The 20,612-nt window shown below is 43.1% G+C and overlaps 1 protein-coding gene across 2 annotated transcripts in view; it reads right to left on the bottom strand.

Annotated features, from left to right (window-relative positions):
* FAM110B (family with sequence similarity 110 member B) overlaps positions 1-20,612 on the bottom strand; it is a 145,021-nt gene that overhangs the window by 76,059 nt on the left and 48,350 nt on the right. Inside the window, exon 3 of one of the 2 annotated variants that reach the window (XM_052651916.1) lies at positions 14,194-14,299. The exons of the other annotated variant lie outside the window; for it this stretch is intronic. The gene's annotated coding sequence lies outside the window, so the exon portion shown is untranslated. The remainder of the gene's footprint in view (positions 1-14,193; positions 14,300-20,612) is intronic. 2 annotated transcript variants of the gene reach the window in all.

The raw sequence follows: 20,612 nt of genomic DNA, 5'->3' as shown, positions 1-20,612 counted from the left end.
CGTTGTTAGGCAGGTTCTTTACCACTAGTGCCACCTGGCATTATGATTTGCTGTGAGGAACCAAATCCTCCCAGAGATTAATTAGTAGCTGTGGGGGAAAAAAAATTACTATGGGGCATCCTTCATCCTTCCCTCTTTGGGTACCACAAACTGTATGAGAAATAATCCAAGGGAAGGAATATCATGGCCGATAAATGTCAGAGCAAAGCACTCTATACATCAAAGAGTGAAAAACTGAGGAAATGCAGACATAGACACCAACCGTGAGAAAATATGATAGACACAAATTTCTTTAAATGACTGTCCCAGGTGCTACTTCGCAGCAGCGCCTGCATGGATTATCAAAGCGCCATCACCATTATCGGGAGCTAAAACTCCAAGAGGAATTGGCTTCAGTGATTTGGCCTAAGGCACAGATCCCTGGAGGCTGCCAGCATCCAGCCTGGTACCACTCGCAGGCATTCATCTGGGAATGCCAACAGCTCTGCCTTCCTCTTCACGGAACAGACTGCTGGCTCAAAAAGGGGCACTTTTAAAAAGCTGTTTGATTAATTTGTCTCATGCCTGTTTGGTGTAAGACATTAAACACACTTTGTAAGAGAAAGAAGCAATAATCCCTTCTTAGGTCTTATCTTTCAACACTGAGAGCCCATATATTAGTTCAAAACTGGGTAACAGTTAATTGCCGATCATTCTTTCTTTAATTTTTGGCTGTGCTGGGTCGTCGCTGCTGCGTGAGAGCTTTTCTCTAGAGGCGGCGAGCAGGGTCTGCTCTCTAGCCGTGGTGCACAGGCTTCTCACTGCGGTGGCTTCTCTGGTCGCGGCGCGCAGGCACCAGGGCCCTTGGGCTTTAGCAGCTGTGGTGCACGGTGCGTGTTGCTCTGTGGCATGTGGGATCTTCCCAGACCACGAATCAAACCTGGGTCCCCTGCCGTGGCTGGCAGATTCTTAACCAGTGGACAACCAGGGAAGCCCTGCTGATCATTCTTCTTATCACTCTTCTGGGGGAACCTAGATCATTTTCTTCCAATGATCCTCGTTTCCTAGGACTGGTGAAATGAGATGAAATGGCAGGGAGCAAGGAAACAGAAGGACTCGGGAACCTGCAAGGAGGCCAGTTCTGGAGATACTGACACAAGGTTTGCTTTGCCTGGGCGGTAGCTGTCACCACATTAAGGTGCAGAAGCCCTGGGCACCCCCCCGTACAAAGAGCTGAAACACACTGCATCGTCTCTACGCTGACGATCTAGGGCAGCTCATAGCTGCTCGGGGAGGGACTTCCTAGGACCCACTGGCCTGGCGTGGTGGACAGCATGAGTCAGCGATGACTGACCACAGTGCCAAGATCATGGGTGGTCTCCCAGGGACCACCTCCCCATTTCCTTGGGCCACTTGCCTGCCATATCCCCCTAGTACAGATTTACATGGTCCCAACCTCTCGGACCGTTTGTCACTCCAGCCCGCTCAGTGGACTACAGAGGGCAGTACTCTGGACTTTGAAATGGCTTTATCACAGGTCTGTTTTTCACTGGATCAGCCCAGGGGTGCCCATTTCCCTGAGAGTGTGCCTGCTTCTCAGGCCTCAGAGTAAGGGATCACGTGGTGGAAGAAGAATAAAAAAGCTTTTAGGTGGAGGTGTTTGTGTGTGCTTCAGTCAGGTCCGACACTTTGCGACCCCATGGACTGTAGCCCGCCAGGCTCCTCTGTCCATGGAATTCTCCAGGCAAGAATACTGGAGTGGGTTGCCATGCTCTCTTCCAAGGGACCTTCTCAACCCAGAGATCGAACCTGTGTCCCTTGTGTTTCCTACATCGCCAGGCGGTTCTTGACCACTAGCGCTACCTAAGAAGCCCTTAAGTGTAGGACTAATCCTCAGAAAGATTTGTTAGTCACTCAGTTGTGTCCAATTCTTTGTGATCCTGTGGACTGTAACCCGCCAGGCTCCTCAGTCCATGGGATTCCCCAGGCAAGAATACTGGAGTAGGCTGCCATTCCCTTCTCCAGGGGAACTTCCAAACCCAGGCATTGAATCCAGGTCTCCCACATTGCAGGCAGATTCTTTACCATCTGAGTCACCACGGAAGCCCCCCAAAAAACTTACACACACATAATTCACATCCGCTGTGTCTCATTCGCTCCTTCTGGCCTCTAGCACCTGGGGCCAGGGTGTGGAAGGCCCAAGTGCCGACAGCCTGGTGATTCCATTTTGTTTTTCTTTTCACTAAAACCATGTCAAAGCTATGGTTTTTCCAGTAGTCATGTATGGATGTGAGAGTTGGAACATCAAGAAGACTTAGCACCAAAGAACTGAGGCTTTCAAACTGTGGTGCCGGAGAAGACTCGTAAGAGTCCTGTGGACAGCAAGGAAATCAAACCAGTTACCTAAAGGAAATCAACCCTGAATATTCTTTGGAAGGACTGACGCTTGAAGCTGAACCTCCAATACTTTGGTCACTTGGTGCAAAGAGCTGACCCACTGGAAAAGACCTTGATGCTGGGAAAGACTGAGGGCAAGAGGAGAAGGGGACGACAGAGAATGAGATGGTTGGATGGCATCACTGACTCAATGGACATGAGTTTGAGCAAACACTGGAGATAGTGAAGGACAGGGAGGCCTGGCATGCTGCAATCCATGGGGTCACAGAGAGTAGGACATGCCTTAGAAACTAAACAACAGCACCAACATGGTTGCTCCTACACACACACAAAATGAATTATTATAATCCATGGATATATAGTTAAATATTATTAAAATCTGATATATACTAATTATTATAATCTAATCCTTAGAAGGGAAGGAAATGGCAACCCACTTCAGTATCCTTGCCTGGAGAATCCCATAGACAGAGGAGCCTGGCGGGCTACAGTCCATGGGGTCACAAAAGAGTCAGACATGACTTAGTGACCACATAACAACAAACAATAATTAGATATAATAATTCCTAGACATTGTTATCTGATAAGAGCTATGAATTAGCTGGCAGAAGTTGACCTGAGCTTAAAAGCTTCCCTTCCATTCTCAGATCATACCAAGTTTCCTGAACTCCACCAGGCATTTTTAGGATTTGAATGTGTTTTCCTCATTGGTAATCTCCATCCTCCCAAAAGGACCCAGGATTAGACTCCCTCTACTGACCATGGCATAATTCCTATAAAACCTTCAATTACAATAAGTGGATTAATGTCCTAAATTTCAGCTCTGTCTCTTGAAGTGGAATGCCTACACATTTCAGTCAAAAGCAGTTTTCTACAGTTGTAAACAGTTCTATGAAGTATCAGTACCAGTTCGGGAATGCAATTCTATGTATATTGTCCAAAATCAAGACATATAATCTTGCATCAGTAAGGCATGTTACTATTTTAGGCAAGAGCTTCATGGAAGAACTTCAAGTATGCATGGCATGAACGTTCATAATTATATTTTAACATGACTAACTTTGAAAGATTAGGCTTTTATCCAAACAAGTGTGTAACTACAGAACATAATTTGGTATGAAATTCATCTGAGGTCTTTATGAAACTTTTAAAGCCAGTAGAGACCAAAGAATGAATTTGAATAAACTCTGGGAGATAATGAAGGACAGGAAGCCTGGTGTGCTGCAGTGCATGGAGTTGCAAAGAGTTAGATATGACTGAGCGACTGAATAACAATAAGACAGAGGTCAAAGAGCAGCTGTCTTGAAAAGGGCCACAGCAGAACCTCAGAGGTTACATCCTGAAGGATACTCCTTGGGAGAATGACATTGCTAGAATAATACCATCATATGCTTCTCACCTTTTGTCTCATTATTTTTTATCCCAGTTTAGCCATCTTCCAGGCTTCCCAGGTGGCTCAGTGCCAAAGAACCTATCTGCCAACAAAGGAGACATGGCTTCAATCCCTGGGTTGGGAAGATTCCCTGGAGAAGGAAATGGCAACTCACTCCAGTATTCTTACCTGGAAAACCCCACGGACAGAGGAGCCTGGAGGGCTACATACAGTACATGAGGTGAAGAGAGTAGGACACAACTTATCGACTAAACAACAGCCACCTTCCAGCTGGCAACCTTAGATAAGTTACTTAAGGCCCTCAGGCTTGAATTTTCTCATCTGTACCATAAGTATGATGATGCTGTGTAATAAAATGAGTTAATATACACAGAAAGCATGTAGAGAGTGCTCAGCATATTACAAACATTATTTAAGTTCTCTCCACTTGGCTGATGGCAAAATTAAAACATCCAGGCCAAATGGTATTAATGTAATTAGAAAAGCTGACCCTCTTAAGAAAAAGGACTAGATAATAAAAATAAATAATCATATACCCTGAGTACAACACAGATGGGAAACGCTATACTGTTAAGAGTTTATTAATAACATCTAGAAATTATGAACCTTATATAGGCATGACTTTTTTTTCTGGGATAATCTGAAAAAACTTCTTGAAAATTTTACAAATGTGTATACATTTACCCCTGGCCACTCACTTTGGGAAACTCATCCTAAGGAAATAGTTGGGATCAAGTGCTAAATTACAAACCATTCAGGATATGTGCAAATAAAATGCAAGTAAGGAATTTACCACAGTATCCTTTATTATAGAGCAAAAAGAAAAGATCATTCAACAAGAGCCATTACATAAATGATAGTGTATAAATAAAATGAATGGAATAGAATGCGGCTATTTCAAAGTTATACTTAAGAGGAATATTTATTAAGTGGAAATATAGCTGAATAGTAAGTGAGAGTTGAATCGATGTATATTATCCTACTTTTGTTAAAATTATTTCTGTGTATATATGCACAATTTTCTGTGACTACATATGGAGAAAAAGTCTAGGGGCAAATGTGAGAGTGAGAGTAGTTTTTATCTTTGCATGGTCAACTTGCCTGAACTTTAAAATGCTTCCACTGTGCTCTTAATTGGAGAAGGCAATGGCACCCCACTCCAGTACTCTTTCCTGGAAAATCCCATGGATGGAGGAGCCTGGTGGGCTGCAGTCCATGACGTCGCTAAGAGTCGAACATGACTGAGCGACTTCACTTTCACTTTTCACTTTCATGAGCTGGAGAAGGAAATGGCAACCCACTCCAGTGTTCTTGCCTGGAGAATCCCAGGGACAGAGGAGCCTGGTAGGAGGCCATCTATGGGGTCACACAGAGTCAGACATGACTGAAGCGACTTAGCAGCAGAAGCAGCAGCAGTGCTCTTACTAATGTTGAACATAACTTATTCTTCTTGTAATTTTATTAAATTTAAATATCAATTTATTATTAGTTATTATTTTGGCTGCACCACGCAGCATGTGGGATCTTAGTTCCCTGACCAGGGATCGAACCCAGGCCCCCTGAAGTGGAAGCACAGAATCTCAACCACAGGACCACCAGGGAAGTCTTTGAACATAAATTTTCAATTAAAACTTGATATTTTCCCCACTCCTACCCAAGAAAAATAACAAATGACAGGAAACGAGTTTTTAAGGAGAGGCTCCTCTAACATCTCAGGCTCCGAGGTGCCTGCTGCCTCCCCAGGGTCAGTGTCTCTGTTCTCCCGGCAGTATATAGGATACAGCTCAGCTCTGCTAACCAGCTAGCAAGTAGCAATTTCAGCGACCAGGATTCTGATGTGCTAATTGTTCTGAGCCAGAAGTCAAACCAATAAAGTGGGAACCAAAGGTTCAGCCTGGACTGTCAATCTGTTGATGCTTATTAAGCATTAGAGCCTCAGCTGACGCTGGAGCAAGGACTCACTGCTCACTACGACTCAGATAGTTCTTTCCTAAGTCATCTGGATAATTCTCTCCTTTTACCTAAAGGCACCCTTATGCATTTAAAAGATATCTCCAGGTTCAAATGCCTGGAAAGAAGCCACGAAGGTTCAGTGATGGAGAAAAAAGAAAAGAATTTCTTTGGATATAAAGGCAGAAACATTAGCATTACTGAAGATTGACTGGAACTCTGGCAGTTTGGGAAGAATGATTTGCTACTCCTCCAGTGAGAATTAAGTTTAAAATAAGGTAGAGCAAAGCAGGGGCCTCCCAGATAGCTCAAAAGGTCAAGAATCTGCCTGCAATGCAGAAGACCTGGGTCGGATCCCTGGGTTGGGAAGATCCCCTGGAGAAGGGCGTGGCAACCCACTCTAGTATTCTTGTCTGGAGAATTCCAGGGACAGAGGAGCCTGGCAGGCTCCGGTCCTTGGGGTCACAGAGTCGGACATGACTGAGTGACTACTACTTTCACTTTGGAAGCAAAGCAGTCACCTTTCACTATGTGCCTGAACTGACTCTATTTTCACCCTCACAGTTTAAAAAGTCTTGCAAATTACAGCTCAGTATCATTAACAGACAATGGTTCCAAGGTTTTGTTAGAGAGATATTTCCATTTATATGTGTAGATTTTAAAGGCAATTTTGTTATATCTGGGGACCAATTTTTAAAGTTCTACAATAGAAATTAAAGTGCAAATGGGATTTACTTAACAGAAATTTGCCTTGAAGCAAACTGAGCTCTGTTCTACCTATACTGTTAAGCGTGTAATCACCTGTAATGTCAAAAGTCAAGACTTTTTTCTTCCTTACCGAAAATAATCATCCCCCAGTTTCTTTTTGACTGTGAAGTTCTTCATAAATGGTGACTGGTTTTCTGAATCTAGATTCCCTAGATTCCTCTTATTTCTGTTTTCATACATAGGGATCCTTTTCAAAATTTCCTTTTACAGCAAAGAATCAATTTTTTATTATGTAATCGTGTTCAAGGCAGGGATAATAATTAGGGAAGCTTTTTCATTTAACAAGTGTTATTCTCCTGGAAAGGCTTCCCCAGTGGCTCAGTGGTAAAGAATCCACCTGCAATGCAGGAGACGCGGGTTCAATCCCTGGGTCGGGAAGATCCCCTGGAGGAGGAAATGGCAACTCACTTCAGTATTCTTGCCTGGAGAATCCTATGGACAGAGGAGACTGGTGGGCTACGGTCTCGAAGAGTTGGACATGACTGAAGCAACTGAGCACGCGTGCATTTCCCTGGAAAGTTTACCACTCAGTAATTTGAGCAGAAAAAAATACTATGTTCTTCAAGAATGAGGAAGAACTTATTTGAAGAGAAAGAATCCTTTGAAAATATGACCATCTGAATAGTTTCTAAGTAAAATCGAAAATCTATGTCACTTATTTAAGGTTCTTGCTTGGGTTAACAGTGTATACTTTATGGACACAATAAAGGAAAATGTTGTCCCTCCAAACAGAACTGAAGAGTCTGTAAATTTCTGGTGATGCTTGAAAGTCACTTCTTTAGATGTGGGTTCTGTCTATGTAGGGCACCTTTCGCAAGCCCAGTATCAGTGTATCGGGTAGAACAAGCACCTGGAAAAGATAAGCTTCACTGCATATTACCTTTATCATATGTATGTTATTAGCTTTGAAACTGGAAGTGATTTGAAGGACATTAATTCCCCTTAAAGGAAACTTTCTTGGGCTTCTCTTTCACTTTATTTTCAAAGTCAGATTACAAGCTAATTTAAATTTCAAGTATTCTGATTACATTCCTCTTGAATGACTGCTCCTGATCTTTGCCAAGTCAGTGTTCCCATTCAGGGCGAAGCTATTTTAATTCTACTGCAGGCAGGTCTCCTAATGAAGAGGAGAGTTTAAATTCCTCTTATGTGGAAGCGCACATGATGAATGTTTTTTAACACAAAGTCTGAGTCAAGCCTACACAATTGGCTTTCTTGTACTAAATCATAGAGAAGGCTTTTAAATGAATATTGCAGAAATGTTCTCCCATAGGAATAAATGGCATAAAGTTCCTGACAGATTAGTGTGAAAGCACTATAGGAGTCCACAGGGCAGCGATAGGAACGGCCCACCTGATATCATGATGGTATTTTGCACCTATATAGATTAAAGAAGCTTTGGAAGTTTTAATCATCTTCCTCCAAAGGGGCAAGCATAATCTTCAAATTTGCTTTCACTGTTGTTTAAGAACAAGAATAATTTGAATATGTGATGCAAGTTTGTAACCTGGCTTTAAGAAGATGGTACCTGGTGTTCCCTTATCCTGAGAGTGAGGGATGGAGGGGAAGTGGATGGTTCTTAGTTCATTTTATTTTGTCTACATTGGGCACAGCTCATCCACGTGAAAGAGTGGATCCTGGCTTGTGTGGCTGAGATACACAGGAAACCTTATAGGCCTTGCTCTTCCATCAGTGGGATGGATGGTCCAACTGATGAGAACCAGTACTTGAGCCTATGGAGACACTCTGATTGAGAGCCAGGGTCCCATAGAGATGAAGAAAAGACCTTCTGCCCCAAACCCTGCCCTGGGACAGGCCAGGTGAGGAAGGAGAGAGAAGGAACATCTTTCTGATGTGTTATTACAACTTTTCTTAAAATGTCCTCATTTTCAGCAATGGAACATATACAGAATTTTTTCTATTATTTTCTTTTTGAAAAATAACTTAATTTCTGTCTTCCCCAAAGATGCTGATGCTGCGTGCCTTTTGGGAGGATCAAACAAACAAACAAAACAAGCCTCTGTGGGGAACCAAGAGAAAGCAATCCTAAAGCACTGCTATTTTAAACAACAGTGAGGCTCAGTCGTGTGAAATTAATTGGAATTTCAGTCAATCTACCGTTCTTCCCGATTTACTAGTTTGGGGGCTGCTCTGCAGTCTGTGCTTACTTGTGCCTTCATACGTGTTTCTTTTCAGCGTGACTCTATGACCTAAATTGCAGTGAAATGCAATGTATGACACCAAATTTCTCATGTCTGAACAAACTGAAGTCATCCAACTGCAAAACACAGTCCACCTGCAAAATTCCTGTCAGTCATCCATCAGTTTTATTCTGCATTTGGTGGAAATGTATGCCACAGTGAGGAACCCACAGCATGGCTGCCCTGAATTCCAACCGATAAGAAAGGATTTCCCGCCCAGAAAAGGATGGGAAGCTACTAAAGATGCTGAAATTCCAACACTGTCATTTAATGAGAACGAGCAAGTTAGATCAACAAGGCAGAGGGAGAGAGAGCTCAGAAATAGACCCACAAAATTACAACTGACTTTTCACCAAGGAACCCAGACTATTCAATGAAGGATGAAAAGCCTTTTCAACAAATGATGATGGGACAGCCAGATACCCATAAATATTGACCTAAGATAGCTCAGAGACCTAAAAGTTAAAAACTAAAACTATAATCCCTCTAGAAAAGGACATAAGGGAAGATTTTTGCAACTTTGGGGTAGGTAAAAATTTCCTAGAGTCACAAAAAAACACTGACTGTAAAAGAAAAAACTTATCAAATGGTCTTTAAAAAGTTTTTTCAACTTCTGCTCATCTCATCAAGACACTGTGAAGAAAATGAAAAGGCAAAATGAGAGCAAATGTATCCTTTACATAAATGTAAAAGAACTTTTAGCCAGAAAAAAAAAGAACAACTAATCAATAATAAAGGACAATCAAAATGCTTAAAAAAGGTGAACACTTGAACAAACACTTTGCCACGAAGATACACAAAAGACCTGGGAGTATATGTAAAGATGGTCAAAGACATCCGTTGTGAGGGAAATACAAATTAAATCCATAACAATACACTATTCCATAGTCACTTAACTTACTAAAAATAAAAAGACAATAGCAAATGTTGACAAGAATATGGAACAAACAGACTGTCACACACTGCTAACAAGAAAGTCTGAATTAACCAAACATTGATCCCAATTATCCAGCAATTCCACTCAGGGGTATTATCCAAGGTAGAAGAAAATGAATATCCATAAAAAGACTTATTCAACAATGTTCACGCAACTTTACTCAAAATGTCTAACTGGAAACAATCCAAATGCTCAGTAACAGAAGAACAGATAAACAAATTGCAGTACATAATGAAATAAATATTACTCAGCTACTGGTACAACAAGGATGAACTTCAAAGACATGATGAATCTTGAAGACATGCTATGGGATGAGAGGAACCAGTATGAAGGGTATTCACTGGATGATTCCATCGATGTCACGTAAGACTAATTTAACTGGAATTCCAGTTGAAATATTTCAAATCCTAAAAGATGATTCTGTTAAAGTGCTACAATCAATATGCCAGCAAATTTGGAAAACTCAGTAGTGGCCACAGGACTGGAAAAGGTCAATTTTCATTCCAACCCCAAAGAAAGGCAATGCCAAAGAATGCTCAAACTACCACACAATTGCACTCATCTCACACGCTAGCAAAGTAATCCTTAACATTTTTTCTCCAAGCCAGGCTTCAACAGTATGTGAACCGTGAACTTTCAGATGTTCTAGCTGGATTTAGAAAAGGCAGAAGAACCAGAGATCAAATTGACAACATTCGTTGGATCATCGAAAAAGCAAGAGATTTCTGCTTTATTGACTATGCCAAAGCCTTTGACTGTGTGGATCACAACAAACTGGAAAATTCTTCAAGAGACGGGAATTCCAGACCACCTGACCTGCCTCCTGAGAAATCTGTATGCAGTTCAAGAAGCAACAGTTAGAACTGGACATGGAACAACAGATGGGTTCCAAATCAAGAAAGGAGTACCTCAAGGCTATATATTGTCACCCTGCTTATTTAACTTCTATGCAGAGTACATCATGTGAAATGCTGGGCTGGATGAAGCACAAGCTGGAACCAAGATTGCCAGGAGAAATATCAATAACCTCAGATATGCAGATGACCCCACCCTTAGGGCAGAAAGTAAAGAAAAACTAAAGAGCCTCTTGATGAAAGTGAAAGAGAAGAGTGAAAAGTTGGCTTAAAACTCAACATTCAGAAAACTAAGATCATGGCATCCAGTCCCATCACTTCATGGCAAATAGATGGGGAAACAGTGGAAACAGTGTTTATGTTTTTGGGTTCCAAAATCACTGCAGATGGTGACTGCAGCCATGAAATTAAAAGATGCTTACTCCTTGGAAGAAAAGCTATGACCAATCTAGACAGCATATTAAAAAGTAGAGACATTACTTGGCCAACAAAGGTCCATCTAGTCAAAGCTATGATTTTTCCAGGAGTCATGTACGGCTATGAGAGTTGGACTATAAAGAAAGGTGAGTGCTGAAGAATTGATGCTTTTGAACTGTGGTGTTGGAGAAGACTCTTCAGAGTCCCTAGGACTACAACAAGATCCAACCAGTCAATCCTTAAGGAAATCAGTCCTGAATATGCATTGGAAGGACTGATGCTGAAGCTGAAACTCCAATAATTTAGCCACCTGATGCGAAGAACTGACTCATTTGAAAAGACCCTGATAGTGGTAAAGATTAAAGGCTAGAGAAGGGGACTACAGAGGATGAGATGGTTGGGTGGCATTACCGACTTGATGGACATGAGTTTGAGTCAGCTCTGGGAGTTGGTGATGGACAGGGAGGCCTGGCGTGTTGCTTTCCATTGGGTCGCAAAGAGTTGGACACGACTGAGCGCCTGAACTGAACTGAAGACTAATATATGGTGACAGAATAGCATATTTTTCCCAGAGTGGAAAAGGGAGATCTGATTAGAATTTACCTCCAAAACCCGCATATTGTATTAAAAATATAGTCTTGTTACCAAGTTTTGAAAAAGGTTTATTATTGACTTGACATCCTAATTAAATTATCTTTCAAATTCTTCTGAACCTTTCAATATCTCATTTATGTGTATTAGTAGTGTGCTGTGTATACACAGAAAAAATAATAATGACTCTATTCTTCATGATTTTAAATGACAGTTAAAGTTTACTCATTTAATATTGTGCCTGTTTGTGTGTATACTGTCATGTCTGACTCTTTGTGACCCCATGGACTGTAGCCCACCTGGCTCCTCTTCCATGGAATTCTCTAGCAAGAATACTGGAGAGGGTTGCCAATTCCTTTCCCAGGGGGTCTTCCTGACCCAGAGATTGAACACACATCTCCTGCGTCTCCCTCACTGCAGACAGATTCTTTACCACTGAGCCACCAGTGAAGCCCCAGGAGGCAGTAAGATGACTTTTATATCCAGTTTCACTCCCCGACTCCTCAGGTCTCACACCCAATACTATACATTGAAACCAAACAGAAACATTTTTAAACTGAGCTGAAGTTCCAGAGAGGGAGAGAAAAATATTTTAAGTCAGGCCAAATATTGAACAAAAATTTATAATAAAGCATAAAACTCCCTGAGATACAATAATTGAAAATATTTTCCTGGAGCACCAAGGCCCACCGTTGGAAGCCCTTGTCCTGCCTCTCTGAGCTTGCTGTCCTAGGGATCACATGGAAGTCCCATGTGCGCGCCCAGCTCCCACATGTCCATCTCCAGTTCATCTCCTCCCCTGACCTCAGGATTGCCAAGGCATACAGCACCTCAAGGTCTCCATGTATCTCTCCCCTCCTGGCAAGGCCCTCCCTGGTCCTCATCTGCATCAGTTTCTGTTGCCTTGTAACAAGTATCCCACCCACCTACTATTGCACAGTCTCTGTCGAGGCATGGCTTAGCTGGGTCTCCCAAGGCTGCCCTCAAAGTGTGGTCTGGACAGCCTTCCTCTGCAAAGCTCAGGGGCCTCCTTCAAGTTCCCGTGGTTGCTGGCAGAATTCAGTCCCTGGAGGCTGGAGCACTGAGGCTCCAGCTTTCCTACTGGCTGGGAGGGCCATCCTTTTCTCCAAGACACAGCTCACAGCTCCCTTCTCCAAGGCCACGAGGAGAATCTCTATTGCCAAGATGGAGTCTTACAGGAGATAACCTAGTAGTCACAGCAATGTTATTCATCCCTCTCACTGTATGCCATTAGCCCCACCCACCCAGCACAGGGGTCATCTCAGAACTCTCCAACCATGCCCTCTAAAATGCTAGCACCCACTCCCACAACACACACATCTGCTCATCTCCCTGCTTTATTTTCCTCTGTAGTACTTTTAACAGTTGAAATAACAAATATTTGATATATTTATCTTCTGTATTTCAGCTTCATCTCACTGAAATGTAAGCCTCACTAGGGCAGAACGTTTGGTCTGTTTTTCTTTACCACTATATCCCCAGTCTGCAGAAGACTACCACCCGGCTCAGAGCAACTTATCAGCAAATATTTATTGAATGAATAAATGATTTACTACCTAGGATTGCCTGAGAAATGTCAGCATCTCAACATCTCCAATTTTACTCCTAAGCACAGATTTCTGTGACCTTTTCCCACTATAGTTAGTTGCCTTACATCAGAACTTTTAGTCACAAAAGATCAAGCTAGACGTTATCTTTTCCACAGTTGCAAAGCTATATAGTGGTATTTTATTTATAGTTTTATCAGCCAACTATGTGGTGAGAATGCCACACTAAATATATGCAAAACCCACCATTTTTAAGCTTGTGTGAAAACAGATAGGTTTAATGTCCGGTTCCCAGGCTCAGAGATGACTTCTGTTTGTTTGTTTTTTAATCTTAAAAATAATCTTTGGTCAAACAGTGGAGAAAATAGGAAGTAAAAACCAAGGTCCTTTGAACACTGACTCCAAGAAAACCACAAGTATGTGAATAAGTCAGTGACTAAAACAAGACCGAAGTGTGGTGTTTGGAGGCAGTGAACGTAACCATGAAATATGCATCTGACCGAAGGCTTTTCCTGACGTCCAGGCTAAAAACCTCTTACATATGGATGTGTGTGCCAAGTCCTTCAGTCATGGCCAACTTTGGGACCCCACGGACTCTAGCCTGCCAGGCTCCTCTGTCCATGGGATTCTCCAGGCAAGAGTACTGGAGTGGGTTGTCATTTCCTGCTCCAAGGGATCTTCCCAACCCAGGGATTGAACCTGCATCTCTTATGTCTCCTGCACTGGCAGGCAGGTTCTTTACCACTAACACCACTGACAAGCTCTTACGTAAGTACAGCCTCCACTAAAAGTAACCGAATAGCACTCAGCTGATCACAGGTCAGGCAGGTAGATTGTCTCTTTCATCTTGTTTAACTTTCCCTACTCTTGTTTATTTAACTAGAGCCACTACTACTAATGCAATTCAAGGAATACAATAAATTTTTAAATCTCCCTTGCCAATGATAAATGAGCATTCACTCCTGCATCCCTGGCTGGTTTCTCTTCTGCCTTCTCTCCTCTAACCATATATATGGTTTAATCTGCCCCAAATAGTGATTCTGGCAAGCCCTCTGGTTATGAACACAGGGTGGCTCCCTACAGCCTCACTGCTCAAGTTCATGGTCTTCCCTAGGACCTCACTTGTTAAGTTTCTTACCTAGGTTAGGATGTAGCCTGGATCAGCCTGGTTTCTATGTTAACTGCAAGACTCTGACCTCTTGATTCCATCTTCTTCTGGCCACCACTGGCCTCAGGATGATTGGCTAAAAGAATACAGATCAAATGAATGAAAATCATAAATATCAAACCCTAAGTCTTACTAACTGTAGAAACATATCTTCACATGGAGGACAGACTTCTCTAACTCTTAGAAACACAGTAAGGTTAAGAAAGAAGAAAGTCCATGAAACAGTCTCCAGTGTCTCAAAGTGAAAGCATCATAAAGGTAAATAAAGTATTATGGGGACTTCCTGGTGGTCCAGTGGTTAAGACTCCAAACTCCCAAAGCAGGGGGTCCAGGTTGGATCCTTGATCAGGGAACTAGATCCCACATGCTGCAACTAAATATTCTGCATGCTAGAACTAAGACCCTGTGAAGCCAAATAAATAAATATTTTTTAAAAAGGAAAGTATATGGAGGTAAATTTGGCATTTCCCAAGCATCTTAACTGAGCTTTCTGTGAAGGCAGAATGCAAACAGTGGCCCCAGAATTCCCAGCACCTTGGGGCACAGCTCTGCCCAATCATAGGATAGTAAACACCATGGACTTCACTCCTGGGATAAGCAATGTTATAAGGCACATTAACCTCAGCAAGAACTTCCCAGGTTGCTCTGTGGGTAAGGAACCCACCAGCCAATGCAGCTGATGCTGGAGACTTGGGTTCAATTCCTGGTTCAGGAAGATCCCCTGAAGAAGGGCATGGGAACCCACTCCAGTATTCTTGCCTGGAGAATCCCACAGACAGAAGTGAGCTACAATCCAAGGGATCACAAAGAGTCGGACATGACTGAAGTGCCTAGGCAGGCATGCATGTACAACCTCGGCAAGGGGGACTGATTGGGTGGACTCTTTACTCTCTTCACCCTTTAAAAGCAGAGAGCTTTCTTTGGCTGGTCACAGAGGAGAAAATTAAGAGACTGCAGAGACTATAAGCTGAGGGGGCTCTGACACGGATGCTGCTCTGATGCTGTCAGAGGGCCCAGGATAAGGAACTATGAGTGGTTTCGAGGAACTTCTAGGAACTGATGGCAGCCCTCAGCCTTGGTCTTGCCTACAACCTGAATGAGCTTAGAAACTGAGTCCTCCCCAGAGCCTTGATCTAGAACAGAGCCAGCCAACAGCTGGAGTGCGAGACCCTGAGCAGATTTAGTCTAGCCAGGAAGGACTTGTGATCACTGAACCCTGAGCTGAGAAACAACTTTGGAAATATCCTGCAGCAAAAGAAAACCAATGCTCTTTTTTCTAAGTCCAGCTTCTATCTGTTCATAGAAAATAACATTGTAAAAGCACCTCCCAATACTGAAAACTGTCCTCATGGGCAGAAATGTATAGCCAACAAGTGAACGAGGACGAAAAGCATAAGAGCTCTTCCAGGAAATCACTTATCTTTCCTACAAAACCGAGATATTTGGGACCAAGCAGAATATACAAATCTTTAATGATCGTGCCTACTCTGGGGGCTTCCCTGGTAGCTAAGATGGTAAAGAATCTGCCTGCAATGCAGAAGAGCCGGGTTCAAACCCTGGGTGGGAAAGAGCCCCTAGAGAAGGAAATGGCAACCTATTCTAGTATTCTTCCCTGGAGAATCCCATGGACAGAGGAGCCTGGAGGGCTACAGTCCATGGGGTCACAAAGAGTGGAACACAACTGAGTGACTAACATGCATGAGTGCACGTGCACACACACAAACACAGGCCTACTCTAAAGATTATCATGTATGAGTAGGACATCTCAGAAATGTCAGAAGAGGAACCAGCCCTTCCATGATATTTTACAAACATGATCACCAATGGCATAATGAACATTATAATTTATTCAGGTTTCCATGATATATAGGAAAGGTGCTCATATTTTATTCATCAAAAGAATAATTGATTATCTACTTTACACAGTATCCTTTGTAAGTGCTTATTGACTAGTTCCAAGAAAGGCTAAGAAATACATGCCATCTACATACTATACAAGAAAAAGTAAGTATTAGACAATGTTTGCCCACTGCTTTTCTTAAGAGCAACCATTAGTCACTAAAATACACATATTCTGCATTTCATTTTGCTTCTATAAGCAATCCTACTTAATTTATAGATATTTGTATCATTTCTACCCCATGCCAGGCTCCCTGCTAGGCACCAAAAAAAAACATAAGATAGTAAGTCAGTGCCTGAATTCCAGTTATCCAGAGTCTGTTACGAGAAACATCTCTATAAAGAATTGAAACAAGCAATTTCAATCAGTAGGATATTAGTATTATGGGGACTGCTTAAGATGCAGTGTTACCTGTGAATTATGTAATCTTGGTGCAATGGTGCTGTGCAAGCATGCTTGCTCAGTCAAGTCTGATTCTTTGTGACCCCATGGACTGCAGCCCACCAGGCTCCTCTGTCCATGGGATTTCTCAGGCAAGAACACTGGATCAAGTTGCCATTTCCTCCTCCAGGGTATCTTCCCCGACTCAGGGACTTAAGCTGTATCTCTTGCATTTCCTGTATTGGCAGGCGCATTCTTTACCACTGAGCCATCGGGGAAGCCCACAATGATGCTGAGCTGTCAATTAAGACAGTGTGTATTTCTATCTGTCCATCCATCCAAGACGCTCACGAGTTAAACAGAAACAATTGACTGAATTAAGGGCTGTTCTGACATTTGTTGTGTGCCTAAGGACTGTGATCAACTACGTATTTTTAATGAAGGAAAACTAGCTTTTCATAAAATACATCTGTTGTTATTGTTCAGTCGCTAAGTTGTGTCCGACTCTTTGAGAGCCCATGGACTGCAGCACACCAGGCTCCTTGTCCTTCACTATCTCCTGGAGTCTGCTCAGATTCATGTCCATTGAGCCTGCGATGCCATCCAACCATCTCATCCTCTGTCGTCTCCTTCTCCCCCTACCTTCAATTTTTCCTAGCATCAGAGTCTTTTCAAATGAGTCAGCTCTTCCTATCAGATGGCCAAAGTACTGGAGCTTTAGCTTCAGCATCAGTCCTTCCAATGAATCAGGGTTGATTTCCCTTAGGGTTGACTGGTCTGATCTCCTTTTAGTCCAAGTGACTCTCAAGAGTCTTCTCCAGCACCACAATTTGAAAGCGTCGATTCTTCAGCACTCAGCCTTCTTTATGGTCCAGCTCTCACATCCACACATGACTACTGGAAAAACCATAGTTTTGACGACACGGACCTTTGTCAGCAAAGGGATGTCTCTGCTCTTTAATATGCTGTCTAGGTTTGTCAAAGCTTTCCTTCCAAGGAGCAAGTGTCTTTTAATTTCATGGCTGCATCTATCCATTGTTTAATATGAAAGATGGCTTATAGATCTTAATCTGCCACAATTAAGTGTACACATCTCTAATATGACAGTCTGAGTGCAACAAACTTTCCCCATGCATGGAAAGGGAGCATTATCTTCCTCACTAACCTCCAAAATTCCCCCAATAGAAAGTTATGTTAAAATCATGCTGACTCCCCAGAAACAGAGCATACGAGAGTTTGGGACCTAAATCAAACCAAACATTTCACCCCTGACCCAGCAACGTAAAATGACAGTAACTGTATTCTGGGAGGGATAGAGTGATTACAGTAGAAAATACTGAACATTACAGTTTATGAACACACACACACAGTATCTATTCTACCAGTCCTGCTGGGAGGAAATGAAAATCTTAATCTCCATCATTCCACCATGGTTTTTCTTAAGTGAGAAATTTCCCTGCGATAATGCTTGTCTTATTTGGCGTTTATTTTTAAAAGGATGAGCTGTGACTTTTCGCACAAGCTGTTTTCAAATTCCACCACTTAAAATTATTCCTGAAAGAACTTTCTTCGGCTCAGCCGTCAGATGTTTAACATCTGCTGTGCATTAGACAAAGTCAAGGATGCAAAACACGGTGCTTAGAAATCACAGGCACATAAATAATGCAGGGGTGGGATGCAGTGAAGCCGACAAATCGTGACGCTAGCCATCGAGGCATTTATACATTGTCTGCGGAGATGTGGTTAATAAATGTGCAGGACTTTAGAAAGCAATAATACATAAAGACAAGAGGACCAGGAGGGGAATACCTGGAATAGAGGATTCCTGCTGATGGGCTCCATCCCAAAAGGCAATCGGCCCACCCACCACATGGTCCCCCGGTACTCTGCTGCATAAAGTTGCACTGCAGGTGGGACGAGGCCTCTTGGATTATGAATATTGAATTTTGGTTCCTTTAACTCAGTGGCTAATGAGTTAGTTTTTCCAGTAGTCATGAATGGATGTAAGAGCTGGACCATAAAGAAGGCTGAGAGCCAACGAACTGATGCTTTCCAAATGTGGCGCTAGAGAAGATTCTGGAGAGTCCCTTGGACAGCAAGGACATTGAACCAGTAAATCCTAAAGGAAATCAACTCTGAATATTCACTGGAAGGACTGATGCTGAAGCTGAAGCTCCAATACTTTGGCCATCTGATGCAAAGAGCTGACTCATTGGAAAAGATCCTGATGCAGGAGAAGAAGGGGGCAGCAGAAGATGAGATAGCTGGATAGTATCAGTGATTCAATGGACATAAGTTTGTGCAAACTCCAGGAGATGGTGAAGAACAGAGAAGCCTGGCGTGCTGCAGTCCATGGGGTCGCAAAGAACTGGACATGCCTTAGCAACTGAACAAACAAATTTATTCTTGAGTAAAAACAAAAGCATAAAGGCAAGTAGCCTGTGATGGTGAGATCTACTGAAGGAGCTCAGAGCCAGGCTTGGGGGAGATCCTGGCACAGCTTTGGGGAACCTGCAGCCTTGGTCACACAGACCGACAGCCTCGCCATGGACATCGAATCTCGGTGTCCCATCTGCCCGAGGGGGCCAATGAAAGAGACAGTGACAGCTTGTATGAAGGGCACCTCAGCCCCAGCACTGCATTAAGCGCTCCTCAAGAGCATCTCATATAACTCTTATCAGAACCTTTTGAAGCAGGAGCCAGGAGAACAATCTAGAAAGAATAACAGAATGGGGCAAGCACAATAGGGTGGTTGTGAGGATTACGTGAAGACAGTGTGCTGTGATGATCAGCATTTTACAAGGCATGCAGTGCTTAATAGATGGCATGAATCATCATTCCTTGGCTGAGTGAGGAAAGGGGGCAGGGGATTTCAAGCAAAGGAAGAGAGTAGGGTTTGCAAAAAGCCTTCCAGATCACAAGTAGACCAATACAGCTGAGAAGGATTCCAGGGAGGACAGCAGGAATGGCTGGGATGTAAATCTGAACTCGATGTGGCTGCAGCTGAATGGCCGGCCTCCCGCATCCATAACTTTTACACCCATGGTCCAGGGGAGTTAGGGCGAGACTTTCAAGAATGAAGGTGAGAAGAGATACTAATTTCATTGAGATCCACCCACAGGCAACACTCAAGGAAGACTGAAAAGGGGGCAGACAGGGGGCAGAGAGACTGGTCAGAGGCTTCAGCAATATCTGTTATCTTGCAACAGGTAGTACCTGGGGCATGGCCCAGATGGTAAAGAATCCGCCTGCAATGCGAGAGACCTGGGTTCGATCCCTGCATCAGGAAGACCCCTGGAAAAGGGCACAGCAACTCACTCCAGTATTCTTGCCTAGAAAATCCCACAGACAGAAGAGCCTGGAGGGCTATAATCCAGGGGGTCACAAAGAGTCAGACACAACTGAGCGACTAATGCTGGAACAGCTGAAACAGAAAGAAAAGGACAAACATGAAGGAACAAAAACACTTAATGAGAGGATACTCTGAGGTTTTCCAAGATGCTTCCTTGGTAATGGAGGCTCAGTGGTACTAGGAGAACGGTCAGAAGAGGGTGCTGGCTTAACAGAAAGATTGGGAGTTATTCATGACATCGTGCACTTGAGCCTGGAGTGGAATGTTGATGATATGGGTCTAGCAAGTGGTGTAAAGGTTGAGATCATCAATGGGGAAGCACAGGTGTGGGTGTGATGTTCTGAGTGTAGGTGACCCAGTGACCGAGCCTGAACCCTGCGGGAGGGCACACTTAGGTCACAGGACGTGGATGGACAGAGGAGGGCAGGGAGAAGATGAGAGAGATTGACCTGGGAAGACTGAAAAACAGTCACGAGGTCCTGAGGGCAGGGGAGAAGGAATGAACCAAGCATGTCCCTGATTTATACATCAATTCAAGAGCAGTGAGGGGGAAGACAAAACTGAAGCAGAGCTGGGGAAGCGGGAAGGGGAGGAAGGAGGAGGATGACCACAGACAGGATGGGTCCTGAAGGGGACACCGTCATGAGAGTCAGGACATCAGGGCTCAGAAGGCAAGAAGAGTGAAATTAATACCGAATCTTATGTCAATCAATGTCAGCATCCCTTTTAAAATAAAAAAGCATATATATTCAGCAC

This window comes from Budorcas taxicolor, chromosome 14, assembly GCF_023091745.1.
Source record: "Budorcas taxicolor isolate Tak-1 chromosome 14, Takin1.1, whole genome shotgun sequence".
NCBI lineage: Eukaryota > Metazoa > Chordata > Mammalia > Artiodactyla > Bovidae > Budorcas > Budorcas taxicolor.
Note: the sequence above shows the minus strand (reverse complement) of the source record. Positions and strands in the feature narration are given on the sequence as shown.